Source organism: Aphelocoma coerulescens, assembly GCF_041296385.1.
Source record: "Aphelocoma coerulescens isolate FSJ_1873_10779 chromosome Z unlocalized genomic scaffold, UR_Acoe_1.0 ChrZ, whole genome shotgun sequence".
Taxonomy (NCBI): domain Eukaryota; kingdom Metazoa; phylum Chordata; class Aves; order Passeriformes; family Corvidae; genus Aphelocoma; species Aphelocoma coerulescens.
The window spans coordinates 58,507,674-58,524,563 of record NW_027184085.1 but is presented as its reverse complement, the minus strand read 5'-3'; positions in this window follow the sequence as shown (position 1 = coordinate 58,524,563).

The following is a 16,890-nucleotide window of genomic DNA, read 5'->3' as shown; positions in this document are numbered from 1 at the left end:
AAGCTGTGCTGCATGAAATCTGTGAAATTCAAATAATTTGTGGGGGGTTGGGCAGGAAAACATTTCGTGCAAAGATGAAGAGTTAAGAAACTCAGCATAAACATCAGAGTCCAGTAACCAAGGAGCAGATGATTGGAAATCAACATGGACTAGCTGTGCCACTTGAATTTGGAAGGAGCTGACCATCAACTGTCCTGTGACTGGCAAGCATTGCAGCTAATTTTTTGCAGTCAGGATCCTGGACTTGGAACTCATACCTGATGGAGGTAGTGAGTACAAAGATAGAAAAAAACCCCAAAACCCCTAAACCAACACAATTTTAAAAATTTTCTTTCTTCTACTTCTTTCTTTTAATATAGAATGGGGGAAAATGCAATTAAAACCAGTGAAGTGAGTTTGGTCTTTTGTCAAAGCAATTGAAAGATCAGCATGTTTTTTTAATTACTGTAAATTAATCTGTCATGAAAGACACTAATGATTATGGCACCAAATTTTAACTTTTTCTCAAGTACTGCTAATACCAATTATGTCTTCCTTATGCATAAATATTTCCTAAAAATTCTCAATTGCAAAAAGGACTAATATTTGTTCTGAGTGTAGTGTGGTGTGGTGTTCTTATCACTTCAAGAAAGTTGCAGAAAGAAATTGTATGTAGTATTAAGTAGCATTGTGTTGTACGTTTTTAGAGTGGTGGTACTGAAGGGTGATTTGCAACAACAAACAGAACATCACAAAGCCATTCTTTACACTTGCATAACACAGTGAAAGCTGATTAAACCAAAGCAAAAAACCAAACTACAACAGTTAATGAAACAGAGCAAAATTTGCACTCAATACTGGCTTTTGTGTCAGAACAGATTGCCTGTACTATCATGTACGTGACAGACATTTGCAAGATTACTGTACGTATTACAGAGCACACACATACATGCTCAAACCAATTCTCAATTCAAAAGGAGGGGAAATCTTCTAATGAGTCACAAAGTGGATGCACTTTCTTGTACATGGTGTGGATATTTAACTTGAAATTTTGACCCAGGCTACTGCTGGGAACCTCAGGGACACAAAGCATAATCTGTGCCCAGGTTTGTTCCTTAAACCCTAAAGGACTGTCTGATGTCCCAGTATATATGGCAAGTGGACGTTTTGTTACTCTTAGATTTTGGTTGCTAATTTTTTTTACAAGTGTTTAAAAATTCTGCATTTCCTACATCACTTATAATTCTAAAGAGGCAGATTTTTGCTTTATAAACATTTGGAGATAAGCATCACTTCACTGGGCCTGGTTTGATTTTATATCACTTTGACTTGTGCTTCAAAAATCTTGCTATCCAGAGCATCATGGTATTTGAGAAAATCCTTTATCCTTCCCTCTGGCTGCTATTAATCAATATAGAACAGTTTATTCAAGACCATCCAGTATTTGAATGCATCAGGGTCCCTCAGGAACTCAGGACTATTGAAATCCTTGGAAGAGAGCATCTGCCTGGCATGTATCCTGTTCCTCTCAAGGTTAGTTTTACTAGCTGGTTACACCTGGTTGTGTCTACCATAGTTAGCCATGTAACCCCATTTACATTCTGAGTTGGCTTTGACTTTAAAATACTGTGTGGAAGGCACAGTCTTGGTTTTGTACAGTTATCCAAGAGCCAAAGACTGTTTATGATTTTTGTATGAGTAGATCTGCTATTATAAACAGGAGGCTGTAAATCAATACGAATCATACCAGATTTCAGATATCTGGTATCAGATTTGTCAGGAAAATAAAGGATGAATCCCATGGCAGATGATATTGATGCATTTCCAATTGGTCATCTTCTCAAGAACACTTCAAAACTGGGGGCAAGTGCAGCAAACCTTACACTGAAGTGAAAAGTACAAGAAAAAGACAAAACTGGTTACTTTCCCGAGACTCTTCATGTAGTCTAGTTGGCATCCTATTTATTGTGGTGCTGTAGTCATGATGGTGTTCTATTTTCTACTATTGATGGAGTCCGTATCTGTAACAAAATATCTTCTTATAACTTGTTTCTAAAAGGTAGTTTTTTATTTTATATAAATATAAGGGACGATGCTCTTTATCTCTGATTTCATGGCCATCCTCTTAATCCTCTAGATGCAGATAATAACTACAAGTAGTATTTTGAAAAAGGCTGCATTGTACTTTGATTTTAATGGGAAGTTGGCATGTTACTACTTGGCACCTCTGAGTGTCTTCCATAACTCCACCTTAGTCTCTACATGCCTAAATAACTGAAAATTCAGCAGGATTTCTGTTCTTTGCAGCAAGAGAATCTTTCCCCCACTGTAGCTGTTCTACAAGCTTTTGTATTTTCTGGTTTGTATTGGAATAATTTCTTTGGTAAAAAAATAGTTTATTTATTTACTGAGACTCACAAAATTCCTCCACCCATCCCCAAGGGGAAATTTTTGCATGACTTTGTGTCTGTAGCTGTCTTTTTTATAAACTGCTCAGGTCATTGCCAACTGCTTACCCTTCTATTATTCACTGCCAATGTTTGAGTTTTTATGTGATTTGGTTCTATTATCAATTGTTTTCAGATACTTTTTTAAAAGCCCAGATTTTGCTATACTCACTTAATGGGCATTCCTTTTCATAGTAATGGTGGAATAAGCAGTTTGTCCTTTTTTCCTGTTACTTCCCCTTCTTATCCTATAGAAGTGCATGAGCAGCATCACTCTGCAGTGTGGCTGAGAGGAATGGTATTGACCCACATGTACTAAAGCAAATTTACATGTGTAAATCTTTGGAAGATTAGTACTAAATAAAGAAAATGCCCCTAATATCATGACATTATCTGCAGTAGATTATCAAGCATCCTGTGAAAGAGTTAACAGTTTGAGATACCTCTCTTCCTCTACAGATACTCTATAGAAAGGAGTAAAAATGGGTACTGAAGGAAGATGCAGTGCAGACAGTAGAGGGTCCTTAAGGAAGGCTGTTTGGTGCAGTGAAGGGTGTGAAATATCTATCATATATGAAATGCATCTGACTTTTAAGGGAAAGTCCTTAAATACCACATAATGAAGTTCACTGCTATTTCCAGACTTTGATTATTAATCAGCATTTCTTCAACTTTTGCACAGCAGTTTTTTACTGAGTAGTGCCTTCTTGGCAAAGGTCAGCTAACTGGTCCCAAAGCAGGGAGAGGGCTTTTGACATTTTACTAAAGCCCTGGTGTTCAGTGATTACAGGAATTAAGAAAAGCTGTCTGGAAAATAAAAAGCTGTATTCCATAATAGTTACCTTTAATCCCACTGAAAGGATATGTTGATGTGTCGTGATCTCAATATTTTACCAGCCCTGAATTTGGGCCCAATTGGTGTCCTGCTCAAGCTGTGCACTCCTTGGTGCTCTCCAGCTGCTGAGTTTGTGAATGACAAATTGCCACGCTGAGCTTAGATGATCTGAGGAACATAGTGCAGTTTGACAAAGCAAGCTGTCATTTCTCTTGAACTTTAATAATGCTGTGGGTTTTGGCTACTGCATATGTAGGTTTGGGCTGCTCCTAACCTTTTTAACCTATTTTGGCAGTGTTGTTAAATCTAAATGGAGATTATTTTACAGATTGAGGATTATTGTAAAGATTCTTTATACAATTTTATTTCTGCAATAAAGATTAAGCCTGGAGGGTAGTTGTTTTTTGGTTTTTTTTTCCCTTATAGATCTTTATTGTATTGAGCAAAAGGGATAAATGTCATAATCCCTATCACATTGACCAGTCAGAGCAGTGTTTATTACATAAACCAACATTTTTTGGCTGGGCTAATTTCCTATACTATTAAGTATGCTAAACAAAATGACAAACTTCTAATGAGAATACTAATTTTTTCAAGCTGTACTCAATAGATTAGAGTTCACTTCTAGCTTTCACTAAAAATAGATTTGCTCTCAGTAAGGAATGTTTGCCACCTGTTTCTATAAATTTTATTAATTTATGTTTTCAATTTATTCTTGGTTAATAAGTTTTCTACTAAATATTTTCACTTTAGAAACCAAAGAAATTCTTTTGCTTGTCAGCAACAAGCCCTAAACTCTTTGTGAAATTATGTGCTTCTCATTCATGCATTTTCAGTCAGCTCAGTGATCTGGAAAATACTTGGGGAAGAAAAATCGGCTTTGTTTTTGGTATGACTTGTTGCACTGGTACTATTTGATGGATTACATAAAAAATAGGATTTAGCTCTCTGAAACGGTAATCTGTAGTAGCCTGATTGTGGTGTACAGAGCTACATCTGACCCAAACTGCCCCAGTTTATGACTGGTACTGACCATAATGTTAAACTGGTAAAATGTGACATGAAAACCAAGGTAACTGGCTGCTCGATGACCAGTTCCCGGCATGATTCTGGAATGAAAACAGTATAATTAAATAAATCTACTCAGTGATCACAAAACTGCAAGGTGAAGTCAGCAAACACATATTGCATATTTAAGAGCCACCTGCATTATGGAATGAAATGAGAACATAAATTCCCAGTTTATTCAGAACTGAGATGTTAATCAAAAGAGTAAAGAGTACACTAACACAAGGTTAGTAGATTTTAAAGGAGTCTCTTTCCTAATTTTGCAATTCTTCAAATATTACTAAAAATCTTGAAAATTTATGCAGCTGTATAAAAAGCTTTTTTAAAAAAATGCCTCGATGGGACCAAGAAAAAAATTTTAATTTTCCCTTGTTAAGGCTTATCTCTAAGAGAAAACTCCTGAGAAGCATATCACTACTATCAGTGCCAAGGTCCCATCAGGAAACAGAAAGCAGGAAGCTCCAACTACAAAACATTCATGTATCATGGCTTCTCTGGGGATGGGAGGCTGAGATTGGAGGCCTCTCCTTGAAATGCCCCTTGTGTGCCCTGCTCCCGTTTCTGTTCCATGCTCAGCAAGCTTCAGAAGCTCATGATCAGAGTCGTGCAGGGCACTGCAGGGTGAACCTACAGGTCTCCAGCCTCAATTCACCACTCAAACCTTCACTCTGCCCTCAGGTTGTGGGAGTGGGAGGGCTGTAATAGATCCTATAAAGCTGCAGCTTTGTTTTAAATCCTTTCTGTGGCTGATAACCCATTACACTGAAAAAATCAGATACACATAATTAGAAAAGATGGATAACTTCTATCTTCTTTGGTGAAAAAGTTGTATTTTATCATCTTGGAGGTGTTTTCCAACCTTAATGATTCAATGATTCTACAACTTTGCCCCATCAAGATTAGAGTTTATTTTGTTAGGTGTAAGAATTCATTTTGTTAAGGAGTGCACCTTCTGGAATCCAGATGGAATTTTTGTCTTTGTTGCAAATTTTGTGGTCTGCTGTGGTTCTTACCAGACCAAATGATGCAAAATACCGCAGTGCTGATATCAGTACATATTTTACTGAAATTATATACTTTGCAAGACCATTGAGTTTGCCAGGATGGGCTGAAATAGAAGCAGCAGCCTCATTTTTAAATGAAGACTTCAAAGATGTAGACATACATTAGATCTGTTTTTCCTATTGTTTCATTATTTCCTTAGAATGTATTTTATGTTCTATTTATACAGTTGAATCCTGTATTAAAGCTGTGTGCTGAAATAGCTGACTATGTGCAAAATGTCTTAGATTTTATGTGATGCTGTGTGCCTTTGTGTAACTTTGTACCGTTTGGATGACATGTTGAAGTGTGAATATGCTAATAAGTTTTTCAGAATGGTTTCCATACTTTTTGTTTACTTTTACCAGGAAAAATTTTAACTGTTTTTGTCAACATGTATTTCATAAATATATTGCCATGAGTCTCATGTAAAAAGACTAAAAATTATTTCTACTTCTTTCCATGTATTAAGGAAAACTTTTCTTCTGAGGAAAGGTTACCTTCATTAGCCTCCTAAAGTGAATACAGAAATATATCGGGGATGACAAAGCATTAATAGTAGGAGCAAGTAAAACTCTGCACTGTTAAAAATTGTTTTTATTAAAATAAATTAAAATTGGGGCTTCCACATCCTGATTTTATGTTACTATTTGGGCACTTGTGGATGCATACACTTTTGTGTCCTTAATTCTTCTCCTATTTAGAGAAATGCCCACTTACCAGAGAAGAAAATGGTGTGTTATGAATATGTGCAGAAAGAACATCACGTTCTTTTAAATTTGCTGTCATCTGCTCATGGAGAAGCATTTAAAAGGCAATGCTTGCTTTCACGTACTTAGCGTACTACTTTCATTCATGGACATATTTATTTTTGGAAAAAAATGGGTACTTGCCTTCAAAGGCACATAGTGAGTCATCCAGCAGTTAAGTGATGAGTGTGTAAACTTAAAACAGGGAAAACTGATTTATGTGCAGCTATGGTTGAAGACTAACATCAGAGTTACAACCGAGTGAATATATATTCAAGACAAATCCTGACACTTGGGCAGGATCTGGCTGAAGTACAAGTGTTTTTTTCTCATTTGTCAATGATTCTGACTTTTAATTAGAGCACATGAAACTTTTTTTATACTGCTGAAAGTTTGTTTTTTTAGGCATTCAGACCTTCAGTTGGTTAAAGCATGGGGCTAGGAAAATAATGCTGCACGCATAATTTGCAGGATTTTTGCAGTATCTCTTGCTTCTGAAGAACATGTCCTTATACTTCAGTGTTTTAGCAACAGGTTGTTTTTATAAATAGTGCTATAATATAAAAGAAGTGGATATGGTGTTTGATTTGCATAGTTTCAGATATGCTTAGGTTATGAGTGTCACAAGTACTGCCTGTGTTTAAACATAAACACATGGCAAATTTAAAGGAGGAGCCCTGGAACAGAAAAAAGAGAAAAAGAGGTTCCTTTGAATCAGTTGAGTGAGTCGTGTGATAAGTGTTGAAACTCTTTGACAGTATGTAAAAAAATTGGGTTTGCTTGCAATCTTTTAATTTTGGGCACTCCCACTCATTAGAAAATGCTTTAATCTTCAACATTTAGAGACATGTTTCTTTACTGATAGTATTCTTCCATTTAAAATTTTAATTTTTTAAAGGTCAAGTATATAAGTAGTGATTAATATTTACAGTTCATTGAGAGCTTCTGGACACCAAAACTATTATCACATTTCAGTTTTGAAACTCAACAATAAGCAATAACTTTACCATTTTCCTATACCTGATGGATTGGGATTTTTTTTCTGTTACCATGCTGTAGTTTATCATATTGCTATGGCACCTCAGCTATAAATTCCTGAGTCCCATATTCCTGAGTAATAATCATGCATCTTTAGCATGAAAAACTCAAATTGCTCCAAAACCTCAGGTCTCTTCAGTGAACATAAATGGGCATAACCTAAGAACAGTTAATACTAGACTTTCATTTAACTTTGTGAGTGTACACATAGGTCAAAATTATCACAAGCATTTTGTCCCATTTAAGTCACACATACACAGACCAGCCTATTAAATAGAAGCATTCTAAGGTGAAGCTTATCTTGTAATATTTTTTTCTTTTTATAAACCAGTGTTTCAATCACAATTTGAAAGCTCTCTGGAGAGAAGTAAGAGGCAGAATCTAGTGATAAGAAAAGTGCCTTTTGCATAGCATTTGAGATGATTAAAAGCTGTTGAAAGCTTTTCTAGTCAATTACATTGCACAAATTTATGAGGAATCGGGGCTTGTTTCTGAACTGAGTTTCAGATGGGCCCCTGTAGAGTATTACAACAGAACAGTAAGATCAGTCAAGGTGAAAATCTAGCAAAAGGCAAACAAATTTGCCAAGAAAGCACAGGTAAATATAGAAAGATGAAGCCTAGGCTGTTGAACAGCACAGGATTCCTTTTCGTCTTTTTGCATAAGATTGTTTTGACCCAAACAGAACCAGCAGTTTGACTCTCTGAGTCTCATGGAGTCTCTGCATATTTTATGAAATTACACAGACAGGCAGAATGGAGATTTTGTTGTTGCCCATTCTAAAAGGAAATATGAAACAACACTGCTGTTTTTATTAAATTCACATGAGAGGGAAATATTATGAACTTGAAGCAAAAGATACAAGCTTGTAGAGAACTTCTTTTTACAATTAGAAATGATATTAAATCTCTTAGCTTCACATATTCACCTGATTCCTTTCTCAGTTTTACTGTTTTTACATCCAAGCAACACCTTTGACCACACATACCCCACATGTTTATTACCTGCATCAGTAGAGGGGAGTCTGCTGTCAATACTTTGCAGTTAAAAAAAGAATATATTAATTTTTATTTCATTATATCTTGTAGGAACTGTCAGACTCTGGAAAAAAGGGCATAGAATTTAAAAAGTCTGGTGCTGAGAAAAGCCTTATTCCAGAGTTGGACCCATTTTCTCAGTGTCGTTGAAACAGCTCTCTGTTTTGTTTCTTAGACAGAAATTTTGACATGCTGGTTGTAAAGCACGTTAGATATCCTTTCAAACCGTACCAGTGAAATTTCCCTTGTGCCCAGCCATGTCATCTGTTCTCACCATATGATATTTTCTCCAAGTCTTCTCTTACTAAAAGTCTATATTGCTGTGTTTCTCTGACACTACTTCTCACTTACTTTCTCACTCAGGCTGAAGTTACAGTATAAGGTTTTCTTTCCAAATCAATTTTCTTTGAAGGTTGAAATACAAAGTGAAACAGTTCTGGGAAGCCTTTGTAATCTTATAAATACTTCAAAACACTTATTTTTTTTGTTGTTGCTATTGGCCTTTTTTTTGGCCGGGGGGTGGGTCGTGTGTGTGTTGTGTTTTGTTTCTTTGGGTTTGTTTTGTTTGGATTTGTTTTGTTTAGCTTGATTTTGGTTAGTCTTGATTTTTTTTGTGTGTGTTTTTTTGGGGGGTAGGGGAGGTGGTTGTTGTTTGGTTTTGCTGTGGTTTGATTTGGTTTTCTTTTGTTTAATAACATCACCAATAATATGACCGAAGCTTCCTCCTTAGTATAGTGGGAGAATAGATTGAACAATATTTGAGCTTATATTACATGGCCATTGGAAGGATTAATTCCCCTCAGCATCTTGCAATACTATTTATAATTTACAAAAGTTGGTATTCAAAGAAATATGTTTTGTTGGTTTATACTTCACTATTTATTTTTCCAATCAAAAGACTTTTGGATTTTTTCCTGCCTGGTACTCTTTGCAAAGATGAAGATTTAAGTAAAATGATCCATAAAAGTGCATTTGCTGCTAACCACCCTCCCAAAACCAACCAAACAAAAACCCCAGAAAGATTAAAAAAAAAAAGCGAGCTTTAAAAGAGTGATGGTATGTGTGCATTTGATTAAACAGATGGTGCATGGCCTCTGAGTAACCTCGTAGTCTGCTAAATCCCCTGCCATGCACACCATTTCCTTATCAGGAGTATAGAAATGTGTGGGAGTGAAAGGGATTCATTTCATTTGTAGTGGCCAACTTATTTTGAATATCCTGAAGTATCTAAGCAGCGGTACCAAAAGGGTGGAGTTAGATTTCATTGAGATACAGTTCTCAGAAGTTTTCCTTTTGCTTTTTATTGTGTTTCTATCAATGTTTTCAAAGGATAGAAACCCTTTAAATCTCATGTAGTGGAAGAAGTCTAAAAAATAGCCACAGAAAATACTTGATTCAAATATGAATCTCCTAGTTTCTGAACCTTCATTTCCATGCTGTCCTGAACAGTTTTATTTCAAATAGCATTTTAATTTTCTTAAGTAAATGTTGTCAACAGAATTTTAATTTGGGTTTCTAGCACAGAAAAGATTTTCATCAGATCTAAGGCAGCAATTTGTCAGTGAAGGAAGATCAAAAATTTTATAGGAACACTTCTGCATTCACCTTTGAAAACTCGCTTGCCATGTCTGTGTATTTCGATGCAGATAATAAATAGCTGCACGAGACTGACTGAAGAAAGATATTTCTGTAAAATTATCTGTGTACAAAAATTCTCTTCCTTAGAGGAAATTTCAGTTGAAGGTCCTGGATTTCTTCCAAATGAAGAGGTGTCATCTTCCCAGCAGCTAATAGGTCATTTGGTTTTCAGACCAGATTTCACAAGTATTTTTCCTTAGTCCCCTTCTGGTTTTGGTAGGTGGCTGATTTGGCTGAGCTCTTTCAAAAGTTTTTAACCATCTGGTCCTGTAGATGTACAAATACAAGGTGTTACCAACAGATGCTGTTCCAGCTTTTGACAAAGAGAATTGTATACCCATTGAGCAAATTACAGTGATTAAGCCCAAGGATAAGGCAAAACAGAGGGGAAGTAGGATGACAACTCTAACAAAGTAGGACAAATTAGAAGGGGCCTTGCTATCAAAGAAAAGTACAAAACTCTCAGAGCTGGGTTTGGTCCAACTTCCAGTGACATTTCTTAGCCCCAGTATGTTGGACAAAACTAGAAAAGCCTAAACAAACTCAGGAAAAATCTCTCTCCACAGAACTCCACAGTCTTACTTTGTACCCACTCATTCCTGGGAGCGTTGAGAAGTTCACTGGTGATGTTTCTCATAGATACACAGAAGTATATTTAACTGCTTTGCATAGAGTGTCTTCAGAGGCATCATTTAACAGAACAGGATTACTGCTGCAAACAATCAATAGTTGAAGTATAAAGGAAGGTTCATTTTGAAAGACATAAAGTTAAGATTTCTGCTTTTCTGTGGAAGATCTTTGTGCATGGACAATAAGGACCATCCACAGTGATTGAAGGCTGCAATGATTCAGTTGAAATTAAAAATTTCCCAGAGCCCCTCTTGTCAATGTCTTTGTCTTTTCCTCAGAAAACAGAAGTATTTTTAAATTTGTCTTTGCACAATTTCTGACATTAGGGTAGTATGTATGAAAATGTTTTCTGAGACTAATAGGTTAATTGTCTTACCCCTATGCTTCTCCTTACCTAATTCTACCATTTTCTTCAGGCCACATAAAAAAAAATTATGTGGCTATTCTTAAATGCGTTTGTCTCTGATACTTTTACATTTAAAAAGTAATAATGGTAGCAAATCATAGCTGGACTGTTATTTCAGTAAATTAGAAGTCAGGTTGCCTTTAGTCCAATCTTAATGGAAATAGTGATTTAGAATTGCAATGCGGTGAACATCTAAGAACTTCATTCTTGTGAACTATATTGAGGTTCTTACTAAAAATCAAGAAAAATCATAATCAAACATGATTATTTTTAGATATAAGAAATTTGCTGCAAGAAAAATTAACCACATATTTTTTTCTCAGCAGTGCAAAAGGGCTCAAACCCAGAGTTTAAAACTGTCTTTAGTTTAGCTTTTTAGTTTATTTGAAACGACATCTGTAATTAATAATCCCAATAGGGTTTGTGTTTTGGGTTTGTTTTTATTTTTTAATTACTATTCTGTCATCATTACCAAAGATACTACTAATGATAGGTGATTATTGATTGTCTAAACCATATTTCAGTCTCTACCTTTGTCCTTTCCCAGACCACAGAGGTTATATATTACTGAGTCTGTAACCTGCTTCCAACATGAGATTTTGAATATGCTTCTGACAACTTTGCTGTCATCAAAAAAAGGCATATATTTTTCAAAGTAAAAAATCAGTTTAGTTGACTTAAGATATTGCTAATGGATTGACAAATAACAAAAAAAGATGAAGCAAGAATTATGTTTCAATGTTCTTCTATACTTGAATTTCTCTTTTTTTTTTCTGAGAAATGTTACACTACAAAATATTGCAGCTTAATATTTTAGGTTGAATGGGTCAAATTTTATTCAGAGGAACGAAAAAGAAAGAAACCAAATAAACAAAAAATTCCCCCCGAAATCCTCAAGAGTACTTAACAAGTACGGAAATCTGAATAAAAATAAAAATGCTTGACATTCTTCAAGTAGCTTAATTCTGTATTATCAAAAGACTGTGGTGTTTAAAACAGCAGGAACTACTGTAGAACATTACTTAGGTACAATAATGCAGTGAAATGATGAAGGGCGAGAATTAATCTGGAAAGTTAACAAGATCTGTATGAAATATCTTGCATGAAAATCGTAATGACTGGAACCGAGCCAGGAAATGTCAACACCGTATAATTGTTTAAGCTCTGAACAGGTTCAAGAGGGATCAAAGTCAAAACCATGGGTCAACATACACCAGAAGGTGCAAATATAAAGTGAGATTAATTTGACTGTCCCCCTATTTAACACTTTAGTTGCTTATACATGCCCAAAGCTACCTGTTAAAAAACCCAAAATCAATCCAAACTTATTAAGATGCTGTTTATGCAAAAAGAAGGTAACTATTTTTCAGGCATCTGCAAATGATATTTTTCAGGTATCTGTAAATGACAGAGGGTAGTCTAAGGTAGTCTGTTTCTAGGTTCTTTAAGGAATGGGGGATGATGGTGATACATAGCCACATGAGCACAGAAGAAGGTAAAATAGACTGTCAATACCCCAGAATAATAGGACCGGAAACCAGATTCCCTGTTCTACTGTCTCCTAAATAGTAGTAGTCAAAGTTCCTCTTCCCTCTAGAAGAAGGAGTGATGATTCTTATGTTTCTGTCTGCCTGACAGTCTGACTTAAAAATGGAATATTATTCTTCAGGTTATCTCACAGAAGTAGCAAGGTTTTTTTGGGGCAGGAGCTTCACCCTGCACAGGCTGAGCAGGACACCTGACTTGGAGTCTTGCACTGTGCGGTTGCTATGACTGTCACAGTGTTTGTTGGGTTAGGCAGGATTCATCACAAATAGCTGAAGAGGCCTAAATTCTCCTCTATATAATGGAAGCTAACTTCAGCCCTTTCAAACTTCCTCAAGACCTGATAAGAAATCACTACTAGATCAAATGAGAAGGAGGATGTAGAGGAGGAAGTGATGGACTGAGGAAAGTGCCCAGGCAGAGCAAAGCATTTGTCCTCTTCAGAGACACGTACACTGGTGACTGAGAGACAGTGCATATGATTGTGTTTGAAATAAAAGATAATGTCCAGACTTTTTTGCATTGATTGAATTTTCCAGTGAGTTTGTATTTAAGTTTGCCAAATTAAATGCTGTAGGTGCTAGACTGAGTTCTTTCATGTTCTTGATTAATATGTGGTGTACATACAGCAGCTTGTGAAAAAAACCTATGCTGATATTCTGCCCCATGGAAAATGGTTGCAAAGTCATGGAGCAAATGAACATTTTGGGTACATATTGAAACAAGCCTATAAATTAGGAAAATTCCCTGTATTTGATGAGGTAAATAATCTAGGGAGTCTAATCTACTATTCTTATGTCTGTTCCTTGAAACTTTTTGCCACTCATGAATGATAATCATTTTGGTTTTGAGAAATAAGCAAGCATGCCAATATTGTAAGGATGGAGCAGCATGTCTTCAGTCATGTATTTACTGAATTTAGTATTTTTCTTCAGTTTTTGAATTGGTTGTCAGAAGACTGTGACTGTGTTACTTATTGACTCATGTTGTTTATTGACTCAGAGATAAGTTCAAGAGTTCTTCCTTTGGCATTTTGACCAGACATTTTTTCTGTAAGACTCTTGCTCTGAAGATTTTTTGCTAAATAAATTCAGTAAGCAGATAATTCAGAAATTAAGATTTCTGATGCATTTAATCAGAGTACAAATGCATTAGTATTTCCTAATGTCAAGGAAATACCATAAAAATTTGAAGAGGAATATCAGGATAAGTGAATTTAAATGTTAATGTTATAATTCTTTAATATTGCACATAATAAATAATTTCTGCAAGTCGTCCCCACCTATAAAAGCTTTTGTTTTGATTTTCATAGAAAACAGATACTTGTTACATGTTTTTGTTCTGAGAATGTCTGTTTGAGGAAATAGTGGAATACTTGGGAATTGTATGAAAAACAGTGGGATATTTCCCAAGATCATAATCAGATAAAACTTCCCAAGACACAACCTCCTGAGACAGTTGCCTGCACTAAGCTGAAAGGAACTGACACAAAGGGAAAACATTTCAGTAAGACTGAGAATTTCCTGAGGAATATCCTTGCTGTTTAGACGTAGTTTCCATGTTTTATTGTTTGTTGTTTCGTGGCTGAGGTATGTTCCTGTGAAAGAAAAAGCATTTTCTAAAGATGTGGGTTCAAAGTGAAGGTACAGGCGATGAATCCAGACAACCCTGATACTTATGAATGAACTTCCTGAATGTAGGTAGCAGAAGCATTTTGTATCTTTTGTTTTCGTCCTTTCTGTGATATGAAAAAAAGGGAAATCTTATCTGCAAATTAATAATAAGCTATGGTCAGAAGATGGTGTGTGTCCTGTTGCACAGTTTTGAAAAGCATCCTCCAAGGTTATGTAGGCTAGACAGGTTTTTGAAATATGGAGGTCACATAAACTTTAGAACCAGAGTTTCATTATTTGAATGTCAGGACCTGTATTGCAAAAGGTCTTTTGCAGAAAATTTTTTTCTTCTCACTGAGCAGAGCAGAGGATTTTTCTTGTCTCCTGCATTTTTGAGCAACTATTTACTCAATAAGAGGACAAAAGTACTAGATTGTTCTATAGGATTTGAGACCACTGTTAACGTGCTAAGCATAGCTTCAGCTTTTCAAGCAAATGAGCTAATTAGAGGTGCAAAGCTTACCACATGACAGATGTTCAACTCTTTAGTGTGCTTGAACTTTTATTTCAGGTTAGCTTTTGTCTGATGAAATACACTACATTATGACAGATTTAAGCATTTAAGAAACATCTTTTCTCTCACTTCCAAGTAACTCAGGTATATGAAAATGAAGATGAACCAGAGTGGCATATTCATTGAGAAGGTGTCTTTTTTCATGAGGTGACATGCTTCCTGTTGAACCTAGCTTGCCTCTGCAGAGTTCCAACAGTTACATATTGGCAGCTGCAAAAGTGCTCTCACTTTTCATTTAACTGAGGGCTTGATTCTCCATGAATATATTAGAATAAGCAGTAAACTTGAAGAGACTACACATTTTGTTATCTACCAGATGATAGTCTCCCAAGATAATGTAGATTCTCCCCATCACATAATAAAGCTTAGGTGATACAATATCATATTTTATCTCCTCTGTACAGACTCTATGTACTCTGTTCAAGGAAGATGGAATGGGTGACAGTTTCTTGCCCTGAAAAAAATATGTTCCCATTGTAATTTTAAGGGGATCTAGCTTTTCTCTAACATTACAAAATATAACAAGTTGTTCAAAAGTTAAGCATTTTAGAAGTTCCTGTGGTTTAGAAAGAAAAAAATTACTATTTTCTACCTAAATGCACAAGGGCATCTTTCTTTTATACAGTCACCCTTGGCCAATTCTACTTAACAATAGGCTAGTCCACTTCTATCCTGCAATGCCAGCTGCCATCTTAATTTCCACTCCCTATTTCTGATAGGACATGACCAGAGCCATTCTGGGTTCACAGAAAGATAAAGATCACAGCCTCCATTAGGAAATTGCATCAAGCCTAAGGTAGATTGATACCAAAGTAATGTGGTTTGATGGCATTCGTTGGGCAGACAGTCTGCAGGCAGGAGTGCAACAGGAGAAAGTTACTGAAGAACTATTAAGAGAGACAAGAGTTTATATGTATAAAACAAAGGCAGAGAAACTGACAGGCTATTTTGATTTTGGACTCAAGCTGGTGTTATGCTGCAAAATCATGAGCGGATGCTGATAATACCCAGGTCATGGTTTTGGTACTGATTGCTGCATCTACAGAAATAGTAGCTCTCCATCTTTATAAATATTTTTATTAACTATTTCTGTGCCTTTGAGTCATTTTGAAGAAACATTGACTGTATCGAAAGATGCAATGTCTTCTCCATTTATATTCTTTCTGATCTAAGTCTATTGAACTAAGTGGATAGAATCTTATTTTATTTAGTACAGTTATACTGCTCTGGATCAAAGGCTGTTTAAATCAAAGTAACATGCCTCTTCGTTCTGTGACTTTGAGACTGAGTTTAGACACCCAGGTTCTAGCCAGACGCCTAAGCCATTTTCTTTCAATTCAAGTATCCCAGTATCATCTTACACTATTGTCTTATTCCAGGAAAGCATCTCTGTTTTGAAGAATAACTAAAGTTCAAAATAGGAAGTCAAAATTAACGACATTCTTGACTTTCTGTAGAAGTCAAATCATGCACTGTATCTGTAAGCTAAAAACCAACAAACCATTTCTGTTATGAGATATGGAAGTTAAGATCCTTGATCCTGAGGAATTTTGAATTAAAGTTGTATTCTTTCTACCAAATGAATATTCATTCTGTTAAGCAAAATGTTTTAGAGCAAAGTTTTAACTAGAGAAAAATACTTTATATAAAGATAAGAATAATAGAATTTTTCTTTTAATTTACCTAGCTACAGTGAAATCATAAAATATGTTTGAGGGAAAGAACTTAGAGGAACAGTTTTTTCTTGAATTGGTTTTATAGTTTCAAAAGTAGATAGAGTTTTCATTGAGTGTTTCAAATATCTGACATCATATAAAAGGAAATGGAGCTGAGGTTAGGAACTTCTTTGGTGGAATATGTAGATTCCAACAGCATTGGTATTTAAAGAATTGTTTTGATAGAGTGGTAGAAAAACATAAATGCATTGTTTTTTATATTTGCCTCTGAATTTTTCAGTGTTAAATAGTTAAATAAATAAGGCTTGTATCAAACTGTTCCATCTGTAAATGCATTTAATAACACAAATTAATTAACTTATATAGATTTATTATGCATTCAACATTTGTTTACTTTATGGTACACCTATTCCAACCTTACCACCATAAGGTTTCATTGAGTTTACTGATCTTGGATCATTAAAAACAAAAGTCAGCCCTGATTTTTAGAGCTAGGAATAAACAGAGCAAAAAGAGAGAAAAAAATGGCAGAACACACTTCTATTTTTCTTTAAAGTGGATGGACACTTAAAAAGTCTGTTAACAAAAGTTGGTATTCACCTGCTGGAGTATTC